Consider the following 8,464-nt stretch of genomic DNA (forward strand, 5'->3'; position numbering starts at 1 on the left):
TCCAGCAGTTGGTGAATCGCGCTATTGTGCTTGACAATATGCGATTGGAGAGGGACAGGAAGAGAAAGATGAAGGGACAGGCCTCTGGAAGCAACACACGCCTGCACTATAATAATCAGCAGAGGTATCAAGTTCTAGTCAGTCAGTGGAACCGTGGTTAGTTTCCACAACGCTCTCAGAACCAACAGCAGAATTGGAACCAGCGTACACTGCAGCAAATGGGCAATCAGACTCCATGCTAGGGAATGCCCAATAACACCCCAATGAAGAGCAGTGCACCTAGTACGCCCAATAGGTGTTTCCAGTGTGGAGATGTGGGACACTGTGCTAACCATTGCCCTCAGAAGCCGAATCAACAGACACCTTAGAGGCAGAATAGCAACCAGAAGCCCACGTACAACACTGTAAGAGTGAACCATGTGGCGCCTAAGACTGTGGTTGGAGCACCAGAAGTTATGATGGGTACGTTCAACATCAACTCTATCCCCGCTAATGTTCTTTTTGACTCTGGAGCTTTGCATTCTTTTATTTCACAAGCATTTGTTAGAACACATAGCATACCTTTAATTGCAATGAAGACTCAAATGCTAGTAAATTCACTGGGGGGATCAATACCAGTTGCACATTGTTGCCCTTCAGCAAGTCTTACCTTAAGGGGGGTAGACTTCACAGTCAGTCCTATTGTGCTGAGAACTTTTGGGATCGATGTGATTCTGGGTATGGATTGGATGAAAGAACATCGAGCTATGATTTAGTGTCAGGAGAGAGTTGTAGTAGTGACAACACCAAAGGGAGATCGAATCAGTGTTGGCGTGATAGTGCAACCACCACCAATAGCTACAGTGAATCAACTAGATAATGATGCTAATCCTCAGGACCGTGTTGTGGAGGAGTTTCCAGATGTCTTCCCTGATGATTTGCTAGGTATGCCACCTGACCGTGACATTGAGTTTATAATTGAATTATTACCTGGTACTGCACCTATAGCTAAGAGACCATATAGAATGGGGGTTAACGAATTAGAAGAACTGAAGAAACAATTGAAAGAGTTGTCAGATAAAGGTTTCATACGTCCTAGTGCATCACCTTGGGGAGCGCCTGTGATCTTTGTTGACAAGAAGGATGGAACACAGTGTATGTGTGTGGATTATCGATCTCTTAATGAGGTAACTATCAAGAACAAGTACCCGTTGCCTAGAATTGATGACTTGTTTGATCAGTTGAGAGGTGCTTGTGTGTTTTCTAAGATTGATCTGCGTTCTGGTTATCATTAGTTGAAGATTTGGAATACTGATATACCAAAAATAGCTTTAACTATGAGGTATGGGTTATATGAGTATACAATTATGTCGTTTGGTTTGACCAATGCACCTGCCTACTTTATGTATATGATGAATAAGGTGTTTATGGAGTATCTTGATAAGTTTGTGGTAGTATTCATTGATGATATATTGGTATTCTCTAAGACTGAAGATGATCATGCTAAACATTTGAGATTGGTGCTACAGAAGCTTAGAGAGCATAAGCTATATGCTAAGCGTAGTAAGTGTGAATTCTGGTTAAGAGAAGTCTCTTTTCTTGGATATGTGGTTTCTAATGGTGGTATAGCAGTGGATCCAGGCAAGGTGAAGGATATACTGAATTGGAAGCCACCTAATTATGTAAGTGAGATCCATAGTTTTCTTGGCTTAGCTGGTTACTATCGAAGATTCATTGAAGGTTTCTCCGAGCTTGCTAAACCCATGATAGCCCTATTAGAGAAGAATGCTAAGTTTGAGTGGTCTAATCAGTGTCAAGCTAGTTTTGAAGAATTAAAGAAGCGGTTGACAACAGCTCCAGTGTTGATTTTGCCTGATCTAAATAAGAAGTTCTCTATCTATTGTGATGCGTCTCGTCATGGTTTGGGATGTGTTCTTATGCAAGAGGGTAGAGTTGTTGCTTATGCATCTAGACAGCTGAGGAAACATGAGTTGAATTATCCTACTCATGATTTGGAGTTAGTAGCTATGGTTCATGCATTAAAAATCTGGAGACACTATCTGATTGGGCATAAGAGTGATATCTTTACCGATCATAAGAGTTTGAAGTACATATTCACTCAGACGGATCTGAATTTGAGACAACGTCATTGGTTGGAACTGATCAAGGATTATGATTTGGAGGTGCACTATCATCCTAGTAAAGCGAATGTTGTGGCTGATGCACTTAGTAGGAAGAGATATGCCAATGAGCTTGAGATGGCGCCTGTGCCAGAAGAGTTATGGGAAGAGTTTCAGCACTTGAACCTTGGTATTGTTTATAATGCTATGGAGATAGAAGTGACACCTACACTAGAGCTTGAGATACGTAAGGGTTAGTTGGAGGATGAGAAACTAAGGGAGATAGCAGGTAATATAGCGCTTGGGAAAGCTCCAGGCTTTAGCATAGATGAGAATGGGACTCTATGGTTTGGGAAAAGAATCTGTGTGCCTGAAGTGAAAGCCATTCATGATGCAATTCTACGTGAAGCACATGATTCAACTTATTCTATCCATCCTGGCAGTACTAAGATGTATCTAGATCTTAAAGAGAAGTATTGGTGGTATGGTCTGAAGAAAGATGTAGCTGAGTATGTTGCTATATGTGATACTTGTCAGAGAGTGAAAGCTGAGCATCAGCGACCTGCAGGATTGTTGCAACCTATGAAGATACCTGAGTGGAAGTGGGAAGAAGTTGGAATGGACTTCATAGTGGGGTTACCACATACTCAGAGAGGTTATGATTCAATATGGGTGATTGTGGATCGTTTGACTAAAGTTGCTCACTTCTTACCTGTCAAGACCACTTATAGAGGACCAAAGTTAGCAGAACTATACATGGAAAGGATAGTGAGTTTGCATGGTGTTCCTAAGAAGATCGTTTCTAATAGAGGTACACAATTCACATCTCAATTTTGGAGGACAGTGCATAGTTCTTTGGGGACAAAGTTGAATTTTAGCACAGCCTACCATCCTTAGACTGATGGACAGATGGAGAGACTTAATCAGATTTTGGAAGACATGTTGAGAGCATGTGCATTGCAATATGGAACTAGTTGGGATAAGAGTTTGTCTTATGCAGAGTTCTCATACAACAACAGTTACCAACAGAGTCTCAAGATGTCACCGTTTGAAGCCTTGTATGGGCGTAAGTGTAGAACACCCTTATTTTGGAATCAAACAGGTGAAAGTCAAGTGTTTGGACCAGATGTGCTTAGAAACGCTGAAGAGCAGGTGAGAAAGATTAGAGAGAACCTGAGAGTGGCACAAACCCGTCAGAAGAGCTATGCAGATAATCGAAGAAGAGACTTGGTATTTGAAGAAGGAGATTATGTCTATTTAAAAGTATCACCTATGAGAAGTGTGAAAAGGTTCAACATGAAAGGTAAACTAGCACCAAGGTATGTTGGTTCGTTTAAAGTTTTAAAGAGATATGGAGAAGTGGCTTATCAATTAGAATTGCCTGAGAACCTGTCTAGTGTGCATGATGTGTTCCATGTGTCTCAACTTAAGAAGTGTTTGCGTGTGCCTGAGGAGCAAATACCATTAGAGGAACTTGCTATTAAAGATGATCTAACATATGAGGAGTTTCCAATTAAGATTTTGGATATGGCTGAGAAAGTTACGAGAAGCAGAACAATTAGGATGTGCAAGGTTCAGTGGAATCGGTATTCGGAAGCAGAGGCAACTTGGGAAAGAGAAGATGAATTGAGAAAGGCATACCCGCAGTTGTTTGAGTAAGCACAGCCTAATCTCAAGGACGAGATTCTCTTAAGGGGGGTAGATTTGTAACACCCAAAACTTCGCATCACTTTAAAATAGTTGAATTTGATTTATTAGCCTTGTGTGAGCATTTAACATAGGCAAAATAATTCTTTTTGTGAAATTAAAATTAGTCTTAGGTCTAAGAACATGTTGCTGCCTATATGCTGATGCATATTTGATTTATATTTGTCTGGTTTTTGTTGCTTGAGAAGAGGTTTTCAAATCCATTTTGAAAAGCATTTAAACAATTCTGGAAAATAAAAAGGAAAAGGGAAAAGCTTTGCTAGTCACTATTCTTGGCCGAGAGGCCCGTTCTTTCTCCTTTCGGCCTGCTCAGCCCAGCAGCCCGCCTCCCTTCTCTCTCTGTCTCGCTGACGAACCGGGCCCGCATGTCAGCGTCGCCTTCTTCCTCCTCCGGCTCGGTGTCGAACTGGACATCGACCGAGCGTCGATCCGTGCGTGGGCGTCCGCGCCACACCCTGTCCCTATAAAGGCTGAACGACCACGTCCGCGATACCCTTTGCAACCCTAAGCGACCCGCCACTTCGCTCTTGAGCCACAGAGCTACCGAAACCCTAGCCGCCATTGTCGAGCCCCGCCCGAGCTCGCAATTCGCTACGGCCAACGGTCCTTCGCCCCTGTAAGCTAGCAAGAAAGCTTCGCCTTGATCCCGTGAGTCTTCCCGAGCCTTTTCCCCGGTTCAATTTTGCTCATATCGTGTCACCGTGGTGTGCAGTTCAACGTCATCCGCCTCCGCGAGCCCATCGTCATCCACGCTTCGAATCCGACCCCATCTTCGAGCTAGGTGAGACCGCCTCGCTTCCCTCTTTCTTTTGGGACAAGTCTCGAGCCAAATGGTGGCCGGAAACGTCCGGTATGCTTTCACTGGTGAGATTCCTCGCCGCCGGCGATGTCGCGCCGCCGCGGCCATTTCTTCTCCGGCGACTGCGCCGCCGCCCTCCTCCTTAGACCTAATCTGAACCGTCCATCTTGGATCGTACGGCCCGCAGAGGCCGATACCCCTTCGCAGGAAAAATTTGCTAAAGAGCCCCTGAGCTCTTTAGATTTTGAAACCGCAGTCCAAAGCGTATTCCAGAGAATACGTTTTCTCTTTTGGAAAATGTATTTTTCATTTAGCAGATTCAAAATCAAGTTCCCGATATTTACAGAATTGCCACTGATTTCAAATGCTTATAAAATGCTCATTTTAACTCCGATTTGATCCGTTCAACTTGCGTCGGATTTGTAATTTCGTAATCTACATGTTGGTGTCTTTGTTAGCTCAGTTCTAGTTTTTAAATTTTGAGTTCATGTTTAGTACATTAATAGTCTATAGGAAAACTTGGAAAATCCAAATCTTGCTCGTTTTAGATCCGATTTCGGTGAATTTCGCCTCTATGTGATCGTAGTGACGAGTAGAATGTTTTTATTCACTTTTCAAACTGTTTTCTTGCTGGTGGTGTATTGTTCTAATTATAGCCCTTTGTTTGCTTCGTGCATGATTGCTCGGATGATTGTATGTTGCTGCTTGGTGTTGTTGATCGAGTTCAGACGGTGAGGTTTACGTTGGTGATCAAGAGAACTTCTACGACCAGCAAGACCAGCAAGACTTTCAGGAGAACTTTGATCAAGGCAAGTATAGCTAAGGACCTTCCTTGTTGTCCTATTCATGATGCTCACTAAAATACATATGCATGTGTCTTCCTTGCTACCTATGGTAGGATTTCCTAGCTTTTGAATACTCAATTACCTTGTCACCCTGGGTGGTTTGCATTGGGTAGTTCTATTGCTAGTGCAACAATCATGATCTTGAAACTTGATTAATGAATATGTTATAAACATAAACAAGATGACTTTTTAGCAACAGAAGGACTTGTCTTGTAACTGATTATCCGGGATTTAACGTACACCTGTGATGGCTATATGGCTCTGACTCTAGTTGCTTGAGAATCCCTTTTCTAGCTGGTTAGAGGTCTGCGAGTTGGGTATAGGACAGCCTCTATCCTGTTCAGCCTAGCTATGGAAGCGGCCTTTTATATTATTGGAAGGGGGGTTCCTATATCTGATGACCCTGCGGCCCTGGCCGGTTAGACGAGCTCTTGGGTGGCTTTATATGGTTTCCGGTGTTTTGGGAGTAATTAACCCACTCATTTGGGAAACATGACTCACAGTGAAAGTGTACACCTCTGCGCAGAGTTAACAAACTGGTATACTAGCCGTGCTCACGGATACAAGCGACCTTGGAACACTTACATTAAGGGATAATGACTTTTACTTGTTAAGATGATCATTTATGTTAATTGTTTAAGATATTGATTATTCATGTTCATTGATCATGTGTTATGGGATTATTGCTACCTAGATGTTAATAAATGCTAAACTTGATGATGACTTAAATGCTAACTGCAGTAAACCAGTGTCAGCTATTTGAGCCTCATGAACCCTTAGTTATCTTGTTATGTACGACATGTACTTATGCCTTGCTTTATCTTTTATGTTGGAAAAATCCCGGATGGGTAACAGATTAAGATTGGATTGAAGATTATCGTGATGAGTATTAGGCTTGGTGTCCACCAGTTGACGTCCCTATTGGAGCTTCTGCAAGAGAGTTATCTTAGCAGCTATTATATCTATGTTTGTGACTATGTGTTGAATATTTATTTGCTATGTAATAAACATTGTGTTGGTACAATTCACAATTTGTCCACTTATGGGTGCAACCGTTCCTGGGGTGCACATAAGACTTTTATAAATCCTCTTTTGTTCTTAAAATTGGGTGTGACACAAGCCAAACTGACCGCCCCAACCAACTATGCCAAATCTCTCATGCTAAGATCTATTACATGGTTAACAATAGAGCCACGATGGAGCTCAAACGCTTTAGGCATCACGTGCCATCGAGTCACGGCGGCGACGTTGACCGGGAAATAAATCACGCATGGCCGCCTGCTTGGAGGATGATAGTGACAGCTTGAAAGTGTCCACAAAGCACTTGAAACCGACTCGTCCAAGCACTTGAAACCCATCTTCTTGAGCATAACTCTTGTAGCCTGTGCTTCTGGGTTTAACGCACGATGGACAGCCTTGGCCACCAACCTACCTCTACGACATGGCACCGAGTCAATATCCCCACCCTTGGAGACATGAAGTCATGGAGGTGATGATAGGATCGCTACTCCATAGGAAATGTCGGTGTGTAAAATGACCAACTAGTAAATATTTGTAGTTTTGCAGTACGTTGTGATCGGAGGTGGCCTAGCACTCAATGACATAGGGTTTATACTGGTTCAGGCAATGTGCCCTACATCCAGTTCGAGTTGGTCGGTGACTTTATTCCTGAGCCCAGGTGCTCGAAGTTTGCAGTGGGGTTACAAACAAGAAGAAGAAATATGGGGGGTACAAGAGGTCTGGTCAGACTCTAGTCGGAAGGGCCGAGAGCGACAAGAGCTCTGCTATGAGCTAAGTGTTCAAGCGTGTGCTTGTGGTTTGAACCCGGCGGTTCTGTGGTTGTGAACTATTGAACTTGATCGATCTAGTGAATCTAGAATGACTTACCCATTTGAGAGAGAGCACATCGCCTTTTATAGATGAAGGGGATGGCCTTACAAGTGAGAGGGAGAGAGTATGTATGCTACTGAGCCTTGTTGCCCACGCCGGTGGGTATAGGATGATGGTAGGCACCCACAACACTGTTGGATGTCTGATGCATGTGGGAGATTTTGTCGTTTTTGTTCGGGTATGGTAGATGTTGGTACCTGCTATACTGTTGATGCCTAGAGGCATGTGAGGAGTTTCACCATGTTCACTTGGTACGGTAAATACCGGCGCCCACAACACTGTTGATGCCCAGAGCCATGTGGGGGAGCCTTACCGTATGGGAGTTAATGGTGCCCACAACACTGTTTGTGTCAGGGGGTTGCAGGGTACTGTTTCTGTAGGTGTACATGGTATGGTCCCTGGTATTGTGGTTTGACTTGTGCGCCCTGCCTCTCTTCCTCCGGACAGTTCCTGGTCCTTACCGAGCAGGCGTCCCCGGTCGGTTTGTCCCAGTCGGCTCTGATCGCCCTAGTCGGAGAAGAACAGTGAGCAGGGGCCCGGCATATCCTCGGTCGGAGAGCGCGAGGTCGGAGTTGGAAGTGGTGCTTTTGGCCTAGCCTTCCAGTTAGAGAGGCCGTCTGGAGGCGGGCTAGAGACCGAAGCAAGCACTTCGGTCAGAGAGGTGGACCAGAGTCAGAAAACAGGCACTATTCCTCCTCGGCCTGGCCTTTCGGTCGGTGGTTGGATCGCCTTTCTGTCCTATCATTCAGGTACTTGGGCCGGCCCATGAGTTGCACATTGTTCGCAATGTTGCCTGCTGGGGCGGGCCTTTGTTGGGAAGCCGATCCACGAGGGACCCTAGGTTTACAAACCTAACAGGAGCCCCCGAGCCCCTAGGCGATTCGAGTAGAATTGTCTGGGGGATTTTTGTTTTGACGATGGGTGCGCGCGAGCGCACCAGCAGGTGTTGCCCCGGAGCCCTCGAGCCCCTGGGTGATTCAAGCAGAATCGTCTGGGGGTTTCTCGTGTTGCCAGTGGGAGAGGTTTTTGTTTTGTCAGCGGGTGCACGCGAGCGCACCCGCGGTTGTAGCCCCCGGGCAGAATTGTCTGGGGGATTTTTTAGCGGCGTGTGTGCATGTTTAGTT

This window comes from Miscanthus floridulus, chromosome 9 (genome assembly GCF_019320115.1).
Source record: "Miscanthus floridulus cultivar M001 chromosome 9, ASM1932011v1, whole genome shotgun sequence".
Taxonomy (NCBI): Eukaryota; Viridiplantae; Streptophyta; class Magnoliopsida; order Poales; family Poaceae; genus Miscanthus; species Miscanthus floridulus.